General features: G+C 36.7%; 1 protein-coding gene across 1 annotated transcript in view; it reads left to right on the forward strand.

The window, feature by feature from the left end:
- The window catches only part of LOC132958100 (mucin-2-like), a 175,558-nt gene that overhangs the window by 42,523 nt on the left and 112,455 nt on the right, over positions 1-20,580 (forward strand). The gene's annotated exons all lie outside the window — the stretch shown is intronic.

Below are 20,580 nucleotides of genomic sequence, written 5' to 3' on the forward strand. Positions count from 1 at the left end.
TCACAAGAACCATCACAAGAACCATCATAAGAACCATCACAAGAACCATCATAAGAACCATCATAAGAACCATCACAAGAACCATCACAAGAACCATTATAAGAACCATTATAAGAACCATCATAAGAACCATCATGAGAACCATCACAAGAACCATCACAAGAACCATTATAAGAACCATCATAAGAACCATCATGAGAACCATCACAAGAGCCATCACAAGAACCATCATAAGAACCATCACAAGAACCATCACAAGAACCATCATAAGAACCATTATAAGAACCATCACAAGAACCATCATAAGAACAATTACAAGAACCATCATAAGAACCATCATAAGAACAATCACAAGAACCATCATAGGAACCATCATAAGAACCATCACAAGAACCATCATAAGAAACCAGGCAACACGAGAACCATCATAAGGACCATCACAAGAACCATCATAAGAACCATCACAAGAACCATCACAAGAACCATCATAAGAACCAACACAAGAACCATCATAAGAACCATCACAAGAACCATCATAAGAACCATCACAAGAACCATCATAAGAACCCAGGCAACACAAGAACCATCATAAGAACCATCATAAGAACCATCACAAGAACCATCATAAGAACCATCATAAGAACCATTATAAGAACCATCATAAGAACCATCATAAGAACCATTATAAGAACCATCATAAGAACCATCATAAGAACCATCACAAGAATCATCATAAGAACCATCATAAGAATCATCATAAGAACCATCACAAGAACCATCATAAGAACCCAGGCAACACAAGAACCATCATAAGAACCATCATAAGAACCATCATAAGAACCATCACAAGAACCATCACAAGAACCATCATAAGAACCATCACAAGAACCATCATAAGAACCATTATAAGAACCATCACAAGAACCATCATAAGAACAATCACAAGAACCATCATAAGAACCATCATAAGAACAATCACAAGAACCATCATAAAAACCATCATAAGAACCATCATAAGAACCATCACAAGAACCATCATAAGAAACCAGGCAACACGAGAACCATCATAAGGACCATCACAAGAACCATCATAAGAACCATCACAAGAACCATCACAAGAACCATCATAAGAACCATCACAAGAACCATCATAAGAACCATCACAAGAACCATCATAAGAACCATCATAAGAACCAACACAAGAACCATCATAAGAACCATCACAAGAACCATCATAAGAACCATCACAAGAACCATCATAAGAACCCAGGCAACACAAGAACCATCATAAGAACCATCATAAGAACCATCACAAGAACCATCATAAGAACCATCATAAGAACCATTATAAGAACCATCATAAGAACCATCATAAGAACCATTATAAGAACCATCATAAGAACCATCATAAGAACCATCACAAGAATCATCATAAGAACCATCATAAGAATCATCATAAGAACCATCACAAGAACCATCATAAGAACCCAGGCAACACAAGAACCATCATAAGAACCATCATAAGAACCATCATAAGAACCATCACAAGAACCATCACAAGAACCATCATAAGAACCATCACAAGAACCATCATAAGAACCATTATAAGAACCATCACAAGAACCATCATAAGAACAATCACAAGAACCATCATAAGAACCATCATAAGAACAATCACAAGAACATCATAAAAACCATCATAAGAACCATCATAAGAACCATCACAAGAACCATCATAAGAAACCAGGCAACACGAGAACCATCATAAGGACCATCACAAGAACCATCATAAGAACCATCACAAGAACCATCACAAGAACCATCATAAGAACCATCACAAGAACCATCATAAGAACCATCACAAGAACCATCACAAGAACCATCATAAGAACCAACACAAGAACCATCATAAGAACCATCACAAGAACCATCATAAGAACCATCACAAGAACCATCATAAGAACCATCACAAGAACCATCATAAGAACCATTATAAGAACCATCACAAGAACCATCATAAGAACAATCACAAGAACCATCATAAGAACCATCATAAGAACAATCACAAGAACATCATAAAAACCATCATAAGAACCATCATAAGAACCATCACAAGAACCATCATAAGAAACCAGGCAACACGAGAACCATCATAAGGACCATCACAAGAACCATCATAAGAACCATCACAAGAACCATCACAAGAACCATCATAAGAACCATCACAAGAACCATCATAAGAACCATCACAAGAACCATCACAAGAACCATCATAAGAACCAACACAAGAACCATCATAAGAACCATCACAAGAACCATCATAAGAACCATCACAAGAACCATCATAAGAACCCAGGCAACACAAGAACCACCATAAGAACCATCATAAGAACCATCACAAGAACCATCATAAGAACCATCATAAGAACCATTATAAGAACCATCATCAGAACCATCATAAGAACCATTATAAGAACCATCATAAGAACCATCATAAGAACCATCACAAGAATCATCATAAGAACCATCATAAGAATCATCATAAGAACCATCACAAGAACCATCATAAGAACCCAGGCAACACAAGAACCATCATAAGAACCATCATAAGAACCATCATAAGAACCATCACAAGAACCATCACAAGAACCATCATAAGAACAATCACAAGAACCATCATAAGAACCATCATAAGAACAATCACAAGAACCATCATAAGAACCATCATAAGAACCATCATAAGAACCATCACAAGAACCATCATAAGAAACCAGGCAACACGAGAACCATCATAAGGACCATCACAAGAACCATCATAAGAACCATCACAAGAACCATCACAAGAACCATCATAAGAACCATCACAAGAACCATCATAAGAACCATCACAAGAACCATCATAAGAACCCAGGCAACACAAGAACCATCATAAGAACCATCATAAGAACCATCACAAGAACCATCATAAGAACCATCATAAGAACCATTATAAGAACCATCATAAGAACCATCATAAGAACCATTATAAGAACCATCATAAGAACCATCATAAGAATCATCACAAGAATCATCATAAGAACCATTATAAGAACCATCACAAGAACCATCATAAGAACAATCACAAGAACCATCATAAGAACCATCATAAGAACAATCACAAGAACCATCATAAGAACCATCATAAGAACCATCATAAGAACCATCACAAGAACCATCATAAGAAACCAGGCAACACGAGAACCATCATAAGGACCATCACAAGAACCATCATAAGAACCATCACAAGAACCATCACAAGAACCATCATAAGAACCATCACAAGAACCATCATAAGAACCATCACAAGAACCATCATAAGAACCCAGGCAACACAAGAACCATCATAAGAACCATCATAAGAACCATCACAAGAACCATCATAAGAACCATCATAAGAACCATTATAAGAACCATCATAAGAACCATCACAAGAACCATCACAAGAACCATCATAAGAACCAACACAAGAACCATCATAAGAACCATCACAAGAACCATCATAAGAACCATCACAAGAACCATCATAAGAACCCAGGCAACACAAGAACCACCATAAGAACCATCATAAGAACCATCACAAGAACCATCATAAGAACCATCATAAGAACCATTATAAGAACCATCATCAGAACCATCATAAGAACCATTATAAGAACCATCATAAGAACCATCATAAGAACCATCACAAGAATCATCATAAGAACCATCATAAGAATCATCATAAGAACCATCACAAGAACCATCACAAGAACCCAGGCAACACAAGAACCATCATAAGAACCATCATAAGAACCATCATAAGAACCATCACAAGAACCATCACAAGAACCATCATAAGAACAATCACAAGAACCATCATAAGAACCATCATAAGAACAATCACAAGAACCATCATAAGAACCATCATAAGAACCATCATAAGAACCATCACAAGAACCATCATAAGAAACCAGGCAACACGAGAACCATCATAAGGACCATCACAAGAACCATCATAAGAACCATCACAAGAACCATCACAAGAACCATCATAAGAACCATCACAAGAACCATCATAAGAACCATCACAAGAACCATCATAAGAACCCAGGCAACACAAGAACCATCATAAGAACCATCATAAGAACCATCACAAGAACCATCATAAGAACCATCATAAGAACCATTATAAGAACCATCATAAGAACCATCATAAGAACCATTATAAGAACCATCATAAGAACCATCATAAGAATCATCACAAGAATCATCATAAGAACCATTATAAGAACCATCACAAGAACCATCATAAGAACAATCACAAGAACCATCATAAGAACCATCATAAGAACAATCACAAGAACCATCATAAGAACCATCATAAGAACCATCATAAGAACCATCACAAGAACCATCATAAGAAACCAGGCAACACGAGAACCATCATAAGGACCATCACAAGAACCATCATAAGAACCATCACAAGAACCATCACAAGAACCATCATAAGAACCATCACAAGAACCATCATAAGAACCATCACAAGAACCATCATAAGAACCCAGGCAACACAAGAACCATCATAAGAACCATCATAAGAACCATCACAAGAACCATCATAAGAACCATCATAAGAACCATTATAAGAACCATCATAAGAACCATCATAAGAACCATTATAAGAACCATCATAAGAACCATCATAAGAATCATCACAAGAATCATCATAAGAACCATCATAAGAATCATCATAAGAACCATCACAAGAACCATCATAAGAACCCAGGCAACACAAGAACCATCATAAGAACCATCATAAGAATCATCATAAGAACCATCATAAGAATCAACACAAGAACCATCATAAGAACCATCATAAGAACCATCATAAGAACCATCACAAGAACCATCACAAGAACCATCACAAGAACCATCATAAGAACCATTATAAGAACCATCATAAGAACCATCATAAGAACCATTATAAGAACCATCATAAGAACCATCATAAGAACCATCATAAGAATCATCATAAGAACCATCATAAGAATCATCATAAGAACCATCACAAGAACCATCATAAGAACCCAGGCAACACAAGAACCATCATAAGAACCATCATAAGAACCATCACAAGAACCATCACAAGAACCATCATAAGAACCATCACAAGAACCATCATAAGAACCATTATAAGAACCATCACAAGAACCATCATAAGAACAATCACAAGAACCATCATAAGAACCATCGTAAGAACAATCACAAGAACCATCATAAGAACCATCATAAGAACCATCATAAGAACCATCACAAGAACCATCATAAGAAACCAGGCAACACGAGAACCATCATAAGGACCATCACAAGAACCATCATAAGAACCATCACAAGAACCATCACAAGAACCATCATAAGAACCATCACAAGAACCATCATAAGAACCATTATAAGAACCATCACAAGAACCATCATAAGAACAATCACAAGAACCATCATAAGAACCATCATAAGAACAATCACAAGAACCATCATAAGAACCATCATAAGAACCATCATAAGAACCATCACAAGAACCATCATAAGAAACCAGGCAACACGAGAACCATCATAAGGACCATCACAAGAACCATCATAAGAACCATCATAAGAACCATCACAAGAACCATCACAAGAACCATCATAAGAACCATCACAAGAACCATCATAAGAACCATCACAAGAACCATCATAAGAACCCAGGCAACACAAGAACCATCATAAGAACCATCATAAGAACCATCATAAGAACCATCACAAGAACCATCACAAGAACCATCATAAGAACCATCACAAGAACCATCATAAGAACCATCATAAGAACCATTATAAGAACCATCACAAGAACCATCATAAGAACAATCACAAGAACCATCATAAGAACCATCATAAGAACCATCATAAGAACCATCACAAGAACCATCATAAGAAACCAGGCAACACGAGAACCATCATAAGGACCATCACAAGAACCATCATAAGAACCATCACAAGAACCATCACAAGAACCATCATAAGAACCATCACAAGAACCATCATAAGAACCATCACAAGAAACATCATGAGAACCCAGGCAACACAAGAACCATCATAAGAACCATCATAAGAACCATCACAAGAACCATCATAAGAACCATCATAAGAACCATTATAAGAACCATCATAAGAACCATCATAAGAACCATTATAAGAACCATCATAAGAACCATCATAAGAATCATCACAAGAATCATCATAAGAACCATCATAAGAATCATCATAAGAACCATCACAAGAACCATCATAAGAACCCAGGCAACACAAGAACCATCATAAGAACCATCATAAGAATCATCATAAGAACCATCATAAGAATCAACACAAGAACCATCATAAGAACCATCATAAGAACCATCACAAGAACCATCACAAGAACCATCACAAGAACCATCACAAGAACCATCATAAGAACCATTATAAGAACCATCATAAGAACCATCATAAGAACCATTATAAGAACCATCATAAGAACCATCATAAGAACCATCATAAGAATCATCATAAGAACCATCATAAGAATCATCATAAGAACCATCACAAGAACCATCATAAGAACCCAGGCAACACAAGAACCATCATAAGAACCATCATAAGAACCATCATAAGAACCATCACAAGAACCATCACAAGAACCATCATAAGAACCATCACAAGAACCATCATAAGAACCATTATAAGAACCATCACAAGAACCATCATAAGAACAATCACAAGAACCATCATAAGAACCATCATAAGAACAATCACAAGAACCATCATAAGAACCATCATAAGAACCATCATAAGAACCATCACAAGAACCATCATAAGAAACCAGGCATCACAAGAACCATCATAAGAAACCAGGCAACACGAGAACCATCATAAGGACCATCACAAGAACCATCATAAGAACCATCACAAGAACCATCACAAGAACCATCATAAGAACCATTATAAGAACCATCACAAGAACCATCATAAGAACAATCACAAGAACCATCATAAGAACCATCATAAGAACAATCACAAGAACCATCATAAGAACCATCATAAGAACCATCATAAGAACCATCACAAGAACCATCCTAAGAAACCAGGCAACACGAGAACCATCATAAGGACCATCACAAGAACCATCATAAGAACCATCATAAGAACCATCACAAGAACCATCACAAGAACCATCATAAGAACCATCACAAGAACCATCATAAGAACCATCACAAGAACCATCATAAGAACCCAGGCAACACAAGAACCATCATAAGAACCATCATAAGAACCATCACAAGAACCATCATAAGAACCATCATAAGAACCATTATAAGAACCATCATAAGAACCATCATAAGAACCATTATAAGAACCATCATAAGAACCATCATAAGAATCATCACAAGAATCATCCTAAGAACCATCATAAGAATCATCATAAGAACCATCACAAGAACCATCATAAGAACCCAGGCAACACAAGAACCATCATAAGAACCATCATAAGAATCATCATAAGAACCATCATAAGAATCAACACAAGAACCATCATAAGAACAATCACAAGAACCATCATAAGAACCATCATAAGAACAATCACAAGAACCATCATAAGAACCATCATAAGAACCATCATAAGAACCATCACAAGAACCATCATAAGAAACCAGGCAACACGAGAACCATCATAAGGACCATCACAAGAACCATCATAAGAACCATCACAAGAACCATCACAAGAACCATCATAAGAACCATCACAAGAACCATCATAAGAACCATCACAAGAACCATCATAAGAACCCAGGCAACACAAGAACCATCATAAGAACCATCATAAGAACCATCACAAGAACCATCATAAGAACCATCATAAGAACCATTATAAGAACCATCACAAGAATCATCCTAAGAACCATCATAAGAATCATCATAAGAACCATCACAAGAACCATCATAAGAACCCAGGCAACACAAGAACCATCATAAGAACCATCATAAGAATCATCATAAGAACCATCATAACATTCAACACAAGAACCATCATAAGAACAATCACAAGAACCATCATAAGAACCATCATAAGAACAATCACAAGAACCATCATAAGAACCATCATAAGAACCATCACAAGAACCATCATAAGAAACCAGGCAACACGAGAACCATCATAAGGACCATCACAAGAACCATCATAAGAACCATCACAAGAACCATCACAAGAACCATCATAAGAACCATCACAAGAACCATCATAAGAACCATCACAAGAACCATCATAAGAACCCAGGCAACACAAGAACCATCATAAGAACCATCATAAGAACCATCACAAGAACCATCATAAGAACCATCATAAGAACCATTATAAGAACCATCATAAGAACCATCATAAGAATCATCACAAGAATCATCATAAGAACCATCATAAGAATCATCATAAGAACCATCACAAGAACCATCATAAGAACCCAGGCAACACAAGAACCATCATAAGAACCATCATAAGAATCATCATAAGAACCATCATAAGAATCAACACAAGAACCATCATAAGAACCATCATAAGAACCATCACAAGAACCATCACAAGAACCATCATAAGAACCATCACAAGAACCATCATAAGAACCATCACAAGAACCATCACAAGAACCATCATAAGAACCAACACAAGAACCATCATAAGAACCATCACAAGAACCATCATAAGAACCATCACAAGAACCATCATAAGAACCCAGGCAACACAAGAACCACCATAAGAACCATCATAAGAACCATCACAAGAACCATCATAAGAACCATCATAAGAACCATTATAAGAACCATCATCAGAACCATCATAAGAACCATTATAAGAACCATCATAAGAACCATCATAAGAACCATCACAAGAATCATCATAAGAACCATCATAAGAATCATCATAAGAACCATCACAAGAACCATCATAAGAACCCAGGCAACACAAGAACCATCATAAGAACCATCATAAGAACCATCATAAGAACCATCACAAGAACCATCACAAGAACCATCATAAGAACCATCACAAGAACCATCATAAGAACCATTATAAGAAACATCACAAGAACCATCATAAGAACAATCACAAGAACCATCATAAGAACCATCATAAGAACAATCACAAGAACCATCATAAGAACCATCATAGAACCATCATAAGAACCATCACAAGAACCATCATAAGAAACCAGGCAACACGAGAACCATCATAAGGACCATCACAAGAACCATCATAAGAACCATCACAAGAACCATCACAAGAACCATCATAAGAACCATCACAAGAACCATCATAAGAACCATCACAAGAACCATCATAAGAACCCAGGCAACACAAGAACCATCATAAGAACCATCATAAGAACCATCACAAGAACCATCATAAGAACCATCATAAGAACCATTATAAGAACCATCATAAGAACCATCATAAGAACCATTATAAGAACCATCATAAGAACCATCATAAGAATCATCACAAGAATCATCATAAGAACCATCATAAGAATCATCATAAGAACCATCACAAGAACCATCATAAGAACCCAGGCAACACAAGAACCATCATAAGAACCATCATAAGAATCATCATAAGAACCATCATAAGAATCAACACAAGAACCATCATAAGAACCATCATAAGAACCATCATAAGAACCATCACAAGAACCATCACAAGAACCATCACAAGAACCATCACAAGAACCATCATAAGAACCATTATAAGAACCATCATAAGAACCATTATAAGAACCATCATAAGAACCATCATAAGAACCATCATAAGAATCATCATAAGAACCATCATAAGAATCATCATAAGAACCATCACAAGAACCATCATAAGAACCCAGGCAACACAAGAACCATCATAAGAACCATCATAAGAACCATCATAAGAACCATCACAAGAACCATCACAAGAACCATCATAAGAACCATCACAAGAACCATCATAAGAACCATTATAAGAACCATCACAAGAACCATCATAAGAACAATCACAAGAACCATCATAAGAACCATCATAAGAACAATCACAAGAACCATCATAAGAACCATCATAAGAACCATCATAAGAACCATCACAAGAACCATCATAAGAAACCAGGCAACACGAGAACCATCATAAGGACCATCACAAGAACCATCATAAGAACCATCACAAGAACCATCACAAGAACCATCATAAGAACCATCACAAGAACCATCATAAGAACCATCACAAGAACCATCATAAGAACCCAGGCAACACAAGAACCATCATAAGAACCATCATAAGAACAATCACAAGAACCATCATAAGAACCATCATAAGAACCATTATAAGAACCATCATAAGAACCATCATAAGAACCATTATAAGAACCATCATAAGAACCATCATAAGAATCATCACAAGAATCATCATAAGAACCATCATAAGAATCATCATAAGAACCATCACAAGAACCATCATAAGAACCCAGGCAACACAAGAACCATCATAAGAACCATCATAAGAATCATCATAAGAACCATCATAAGAACCATCACAAGAACCATCATAAGAACCATCACAAGAACCATCATAAGAACCCAGGCAACACAAGAACCATCATAAGAACCATCATAAGAACCATCACAAGAACCATCATAAGAACCATCATAAGAACCATTATAAGAACCATCATAAGAACCATCATAAGAACCATTATAAGAACCATCATAAGAACCATCATAAGAATCATCACAAGAATCATCCTAAGAACCATCATAAGAATCATCATAAGAACCATCACAAGAACCATCATAAGAACCCAGGCAACACAAGAACCATCATAAGAACCATCATAAGAATCATCATAAGAACCATCATAAGAATCAACACAAGAACCATCATAAGAACAATCACAAGAACCATCATAAGAACCATCATAAGAACAATCACAAGAACCATCATAAGAACCATCATAAGAACCATCATAAGAACCATCACAAGAACCATCATAAGAAACCAGGCAACACGAGAACCATCATAAGGACCATCACAAGAACCATCATAAGAACCATCACAAGAACCATCACAAGAACCATCATAAGAACCATCACAAGAACCATCATAAGAACCATCACAAGAACCATCATAAGAACCCAGGCAACACAAGAACCATCATAAGAACCATCATAAGAACCATCACAAGAACCATCATAAGAACCATCATAAGAACCATTATAAGAACCATCATAAGAACCATCATAAGAACCATTATAAGAACCATCATAAGAACCATCATAAGAATCATCACAAGAATCATCATAAGAACCATCATAAGAATCATCATAAGAACCATCACAAGAACCATCATAAGAACCCAGGCAACACAAGAACCATCATAAGAACCATCATAAGAATCATCATAAGAACCATCATAAGAATCAACACAAGAACCATCATAAGAACCATCATAAGAACCATCACAAGAACCATCACAAGAACCATCATAAGAACCATCACAAGAACCATCATAAGAACCATCACAAGAACCATCACAAAAACCATCATAAGAACCAACACAAGAACCATCATAAGAACCATCACAAGAACCATCATAAGAACCATCACAAGAACCATCATAAGAACCCAGGCAACACAAGAACCACCATAAGAACCATCATAAGAACCATCACAAGAACCATCATAAGAACCATCATAAGAACCATTATAAGAACCATCATCAGAACCATCATAAGAACCATTATAAGAACCATCATAAGAACCATCATAAGAACCATCACAAGAATCATCATAAGAACCATCATAAGAATCATCATAAGAACCATCACAAGAACCATCATAAGAACCCAGGCAACACAAGAACCATCATAAGAACCATCATAAGAACCATCATAAGAACCATCACAAGAACCATCACAAGAACCATCATAAGAACCATCACAAGAACCATCATAAGAACCATTATAAGAAACATCACAAGAACCATCATAAGAACAATCACAAGAACCATCATAAGAACCATCATAAGAACAATCACAAGAACCATCATAAGAACCATCATAGAACCATCATAAGAACCATCACAAGAACCATCATAAGAAACCAGGCAACACGAGAACCATCATAAGGACCATCACAAGAACCATCATAAGAACCATCACAAGAACCATCACAAGAACCATCATAAGAACCATCACAAGAACCATCATAAGAACCATCACAAGAACCATCATAAGAACCCAGGCAACACAAGAACCATCATAAGAACCATCATAAGAACCATCACAAGAACCATCATAAGAACCATCATAAGAACCATTATAAGAACCATCATAAGAACCATCATAAGAACCATTATAAGAACCATCATAAGAACCATCATAAGAATCATCACAAGAATCATCATAAGAACCATCATAAGAATCATCATAAGAACCATCACAAGAACCATCATAAGAACCCAGGCAACACAAGAACCATCATAAGAACCATCATAAGAATCATCATAAGAACCATCATAAGAATCAACACAAGAACCATCATAAGAACCATCATAAGAACCATCATAAGAACCATCACAAGAACCATCACAAGAACCATCACAAGAACCATCATAAGAACCATTATAAGAACCATCATAAGAACCATTATAAGAACCATCATAAGAACCATCATAAGAACCATCATAAGAATCATCATAAGAACCATCATAAGAATCATCATAAGAACCATCACAAGAACCATCATAAGAACCCAGGCAACACAAGAACCATCATAAGAACCATCATAAGAACCATCATAAGAACCATCACAAGAACCATCACAAGAACCATCATAAGAACCATCACAAGAACCATCATAAGAACCATTATAAGAACCATCACAAGAACCATCATAAGAACAATCACAAGAACCATCATAAGAACCATCATAAGAACAATCACAAGAACCATCATAAGAACCATCACAAGAACCATCATAAGAACCATTATAAGAACCATCACAAGAACCATCATAAGAACAATCAGAAGAACCATCATAAGAACCATCATAAGAACAATCACAAGAACCATCATAAGAACCATCATAAGAACCATCATAAGAACCATCACAAGAACCATCATAAGAAACCAGGCAACACGAGAACCATCATAAGGACCATCACAAGAACCATCATAAGAACCATCACAAGAACCATCACAAGAACCATCATAAGAACAATCAGAAGAACCATCATAAGAACCATCATAAGAACAATCACAAGAACCATCATAAGAACCATCATAAGAACCATCACAAGAACCATCATAAGAAACCAGGCAACACGAGAACCATCATAAGGACCATCACAAGAACCATCATAAGAACCATCACAAGAACCATCACAAGAACCATCATAAGAACCATCACAAGAACCATCATAAGAACCATTATAAGAACCATCACAAGAACCATCATAAGAACAATCAGAAGAACCATCATAAGAACCATCATAAGAACAATCACAAGAACCATCATAAGAACCATCATAAGAACCATCATAAGAACCATCACAAGAACCATCATAAGAACCCAGGCAACACAAGAACCACCATAAGAACCATCATAAGAACCATCACAAGAACCATCATAAGAACCATCATAAGAACCATTATAAGAACCATCATCAGAACCATCATAAGAACCATTATAAGAACCATCATAAGAACCATCATAAGAACCCAGGCAACACAAGAACCATCATAAGAACCATCATAAGAACCATCACAAGAACCATCATAAGAACCATCATAAGAACCATTATAAGAACCATCATAAGAACCATCATAAGAACCATTATAAGAACCATCATAAGAACCATCATAAGAATCATCACAAGAATCATCCTAAGAACCATCATAAGAATCATCATAAGAACCATCACAAGAACCATCATAAGAACCCAGGCAACACAAGAACCATCATAAGAACCATCATAAGAACCATCATAAGAACCATCACAAGAACCATCACAAGAACCATCATAAGAACCATCACAAGAACCATCATAAGAACCATTATAAGAACCATCACAAGAACCATCATAAGAACAATCACAAGAACCATCATAAGAACCATCATAAGAACAATCACAAGAACCATCATAAGAACCATCATAAGAACCATCATAAGAACCATCACAAGAACCATCATAAGAAACCAGGCAACACGAGAACCATCATAAGGACCATCACAAGAACCATCATAAGAACCATCACAAGAACCATCACAAGAACCATCATAAGAACCATCACAAGAACCATCATAAGAACCATCACAAGAACCATCATAAGAACCCAGGCAACACAAGAACCATCATAAGAACCATCATAAGAACCATCACAAGAACCATCATAAGAACCATCATAAGAACCATTATAAGAACCATCATAAGAACCATCATAAGAATCATCACAAGAATCATCATAAGAACCATCATAAGAATCATCATAAGAACCATCACAAGAACCATCATAAGAACCCAGGCAACACAAGAACCATCATAAGAACCATCATAAGAATCATCATAAGAACCATCATAAGAATCAACACAAGAACCATCATAAGAACCATCATAAGAACCATCATAAGAACCATCACAAGAACCATCACAAGAACCATCACAAGAACCATCATAAGAACCATTATAAGAACCATCATAAGAACCATCATAAGAACCATTATAAGAACCATCATAAGAACCATCATAAGAACCATCATAAGAATCATCATAAGAACCATCATAAGAATCATCATAAGAACCATCACAAGAACCATCATAAGGACCCAGGCAACACAAGAACAATCATAAGAACCATCATAAGAACCATCATAAGAACCATCACAAGAACCATCACAAGAACCATCATAAGAACCATCACAAGAACCATCATCAGAACCATTATAAGAACCATCACAAGAACCATCATAAGGACAATCACAAGAACCATCATAAGAACCATCATAAGAACAATCACAAGAACCATCATAAGAACCATCATAAGAACCATCATAAGAACCATCACAAGAACCATCATAAGAAACCAGGCAACACGAGAACCATCATAAGGACCATCACAAGAACCATCATAAGAACCATCACAAGAACCATCACAAGAACCATCATAAGAACCATCACAAGAACCATCATAAGAACCATCATAAGAACCATCACAAGAACCATCATAAGAACAATCACAAGAACCATCATAAGAACCATCATAAGAACAATCACAAGAACCATCATAAGAACCATCATAAGAACCATCATAAGAACCATCACAAGAACCATCATAAGAAACCAGGCAACACGAGAACCATCATAAGGACCATCACAAGAACCATCATAAGAACCATCATAAGAACCATCACAAGAACCATCACAAGAACCATCATAAGAACCATCACAAGAACCATCATAAGAACCATCACAAGAACCATCATAAGAACCCAGGCAACACAAGAACCATCATAAGAACCATCATAAGAACCATCACAAGAACCATCATAAGAACCATCATAAGAACCATTATAAGAACCATCATAAGAACCATCATAAGAACCATTATAAGAACCATCATAAGAACCATCATAAGAATCATCACAAGAATCATCCTAAGAACCATCATAAGAATCATCATAAGAACCATCACAAGAACCATCATAAGAACCCAGGCAACACAAGAACCATCATAAGAACCATCATAAGAATCATCATAAGAACCATCATAAGAATCAACACAAGAACCATCAAAAGAACAATCACAAGAACCATCATAAGAACCATCATAAGAACAATCACAAGAACCATCATAAGAACCATCATAAGAACCATCATAAGAACCATCACAAGAACCATCATAAGAAACCAGGCAACACGAGAACCATCATAAGGACCATCACAAGAACCATCATAAGAACCATCACAAGAACCATCACAAGAACCATCATAAGAACCATCACAAGAACCATCATAAGAACCATCACAAGAACCATCATAAGAACCCAGGCAACACAAGAACCATCATAAGAACCATCATAAGAACCATCACAAGAACCATCATAAGAACCATCATAAGAACCATTATAAGAACCATCATAAGAACCATCATAAGAACCATTATAAGAACCATCATAAGAACCATCATAAGAATCATCACAAGAATCATCATAAGAACCATCATAAGAATCATCATAAGAACCATCACAAGAACCATCATAAGAACCCAGGCAACACAAGAACCATCATAAGAACCATCATAAGAATCATCATAAGAACCATCATAAGAATCAACACAAGAACCATCATAAGAACCATCATAAGAACCATCACAAGAACCATCACAAGAACCATCACAAGAACCATCACAAGAACCATCATAAGAACCATTATAAGAACCATCATAAGAACCATCATAAGAACCATTATAAGAACCATCATAAGAACCATCATAAGAACCATCATAAGAATCATCATAAGAACCATCATAAGAATCATCATAAGAACCATCACAAGAACCATCATAAGAACCCAGGCAACACAAGAACCATCATAAGAACCATCATAAGAACCATCATAAGAACCATCACAAGAACCATCACAAGAACCATCATAAGAACCATCACAAGAACCATCATAAGAACCATTATAAGAACCATCACAAGAACCATCATAAGAACAATCACAAGAACCATCATAAGAACCATCATAAGAACAATCACAAGAACCATCATAAGAACCATCATAAGAACCATCATAAGAACCATCACAAGAACCATCATAAGAAACCAGGCAACACGAGAACCATCATAAGGACCATCACAAGAACCATCATAAGAACCATCACAAGAACCATCACAAGAACCATTATAAGAACCATCACAAGAACCATCATAAGAACAATCACAAGAACCATCATAAGAACCATCATAAGAACAATCACAAGAACCATCATAAGAACCATCATAAGAACCATCATAAGAACCATCACAAGAACCATCATAAGAAACCAGGCAACACGAGAACCATCATAAGGACCATCATAAGAACCATCATAAGAACCATCACAAGAACCATCATAAGAAACCAGGCAACACGAGAACCATCATAAGGACCATCACAAGAACCATCACAAGAACCATCATAAGAACCATCACAAGAACCATTATAAGAACCATCACAAGAACCATCATAAGAACAATCACAAGAACCATCATAAGAACCATCATAAGAACAATCACAAGAACCATCATAAGAACCATCATAAGAACCATCATAAGAACCATCACAAGAACCATCATAAGAAACCAGGCAACACGAGAACCATCATAAGGACCATCACAAGAACCATCATAAGAACCATCATAAGAACCATCACAAGAACCATCACAAGAACCATCATAAGAACCATCACAAGAACCATCATAAGAACCATCACAAGAACCATCATAAGAACCCAGGCAACACAAGAACCATCATAAGAACCATCATAAGAACCATCACAAGAACCATCATAAGAACCATCATAAGAACCATTATAAGAACCATCATAAGAACCATCATAAGAACCATTATAAGAACCATCATAAGAACCATCATAAGAATCATCACAAGAATCATCCTAAGAACCATCATAAGAATCATCATAAGAACCATCACAAGAACCATCATAAGAACCCAGGCAACACAAGAACCATCATAAGAACCATCATAAGAATCATCATAAGAACCATCATAAGAATCAACACAAGAACCATCATAAGAACCATCATAAGAACCATCATAAGAACCATCACAAGAACCATCACAAGAACCATCATAAGAACCATCACAAGAACCATCATAAGAACCATCATAAGAATCATCACAAGAATCATCATAAGAACCATCATAAGAATCAACACAAGAACCATCATAAGAACCATCATAAGAACCATCACAAGAACCATCACAAGAACCATCATAAGAACCATCACAAGAACCATCATAAGAACCCAGGCAACACGAGAACCCAACAACACGAGCTGAGACCAAGTAAAAGTCTTCCTTCCGACTTCGGTGTGTTTGATGATTTCAGTTTGTAAAGTCTGAATGTTGTAAGAACAACAACAAACAGGAAGGAGAAGATCTGTGGAATGTGACTGTTGAGTTGTATTTGAGCAAAAAGTTGAAAAAGTGTGTTAACATTAACAGGACATATTTTGCCCTCCATGTTTCAGACAATTCTGACGTCAAGTTGGGCACCTCATTCTTTTATGAGTTTACTCGTTGTTGTTCTGACAACTCCTGGACGTTGTCTCGAGGTGACCCTTGTTATGAATTGGCGCTATGCAAATAAAGATTCAAGATTCAAGATTTAAGATTCAAGATTCAAGATTCAAGATTCAAGATTTGTATTTGTCACATGCTCATACAGATGTGCAGTGAAATGTAAAGACTGTTCCGAAAGGCCATGCAATAAACACTCAAATTACTAACACACATAAATACAGTAAAACAGAATATAATGTAAAATTTAAAAAATAATTATTTGAATATACAAAATATAGAATAATGTAAACAGTGTAAAGTGTCAGTGTGTAAAGTGTCCAGGGTGTATGGACTGTATGTAAATAAAGACTGATTGATTGATCAGAGAACACAGACATGGGGTTTGTGAACATTTGTTTTTTTATTTACATTTTACACAACCTCCCATCGTTTGTTTGGGAAATGTGGCTGTAGGCCTACATTGAATACAAACAGTGCAAAGTGCCAGATTGAGAACAGAACTTATTTAACAAGCAAGGGGGGGGGGGGTTGTGTTCACTAAAGCCCCGTTTCCACCGAGCGGCCGGACTTCATACTGTTCATATTGCACTTTTATGAACTACGGAGTGCTTAGCTGCACAAAAATTCCAATGTACCTGTACTGTCCTGTACCTGTGCACATGGCAATAAACATCTATTCTATTCTATTCTATTCTGGTATATAGTGTAGCTCTAAACATCACACAGTCATCATCATGGTTCATGTTTTGTTTTTAAAGTTTGGAAGTTTCCCGGCTCGTTGCAGAAACAGCAGAGATAACACCATGCTGCTGGGCAGAGAGGACAATAAGACGGATACATTCCCAAAACACCGGACAGCCTCAGACGCCAAGGAACTCAGAGAAGCAGAAACCACATTCACGCTTAACTTCAGCCACAACACTCCCATTATGATCATGATGGTCCGGATGGCTCTCTGCTTGGATCGGTCGGCTCGCTTCCCGTCGCCGCTGGCTCTTCCTGGACGTGGGCGAAACAGAACGCAGAGAGCGGAGAGGCTGCAGAACATCATGACCACAAAGAAGAGGAAGAGGATCGGAACAGCGGGCAAGAACCCGTAGGCAGGGTTCAACAAAAGCATGAGCAGGAAACTGGCTCCTGCTAAAGAAAACATCCAAGCACAACCCACGCTGATGTTCCTGACCTTGACCCCGCCCACCTTTCTCATACCCAGGTAGGTGATTGGATGAACGACAGCCATGTAGTGCTCTATACAGGTCAGGATCGGTAAGATCATCTCTCCAAACCAGACAAAAAATCCCATAAAGGCAGAAATAGGCAACAGAGTCAGAAGGTAAAAGGAGAAGGAGTAGATGAAGAACCCGACCACTGAGATCAGGACTATGACGGCGAGGTTGTAGGTGAAGAAGTCGGAGTAACTCATGGTCTCTGCTGCAGGAACTGAGCGGCGTTGCCTCCACCTCTGGATTCCCAGATAGAGGACGTAGAGATTGAGAGGGAGGACGAGGAGGATGTAGACAACGATAAGGGAGGACATGGTGTACGTGCCAGCCGTGGATAAAAAGCAATCATACATGAAGGGAAGGTAGTACCGACTGGAGTCATTGGTGACGTTCAGGGTCATCTTTGTAAGACTTGAAATCTAAAAATGGAGAGAGAGAGAAGGAGATGAGAGAGGACAATCACATCAGTAAAGGTCTGAAATCAACAGTTTTTATAGTACAGAGTAAGGACAGTTAACAACAGTGTTTTTATATTACCTCCCTGAGGAGATAAGACTCACAGATTCCCTCAATTCTTTTAAATCTTAAAACATACTTTTACAGACTCACTTTTATGTCATGTCGTCTTCTTACTGGTTTTACTATTTTGATCTTCTATTACTTCTTACTTTTATTTATTATCTTAACTCCTCTTATGTTTTAACTTGGTCATTTTTTATCTTACTTATTGATCCCCCATGGAGGAATTTTTTGCATTACAGCAGCTCAAGAAAACAGGAGACAGGAATATAATTATTAAAAATAAAAATAGAAGTTAAAAATCAAACATATTTACATCAGTTAAATACATTTAAAAAAAAGAAAAAATACATACAAAAAAATACAATGATAGAAAATTACACGGTATATATACTTTTTATTATTATTAATATTATTGTTTTTTGATA

This window comes from Labrus mixtus, chromosome 23, assembly GCF_963584025.1.
Source record: "Labrus mixtus chromosome 23, fLabMix1.1, whole genome shotgun sequence".
NCBI classification, from domain to species: Eukaryota; Metazoa; Chordata; class Actinopteri; order Labriformes; family Labridae; genus Labrus; species Labrus mixtus.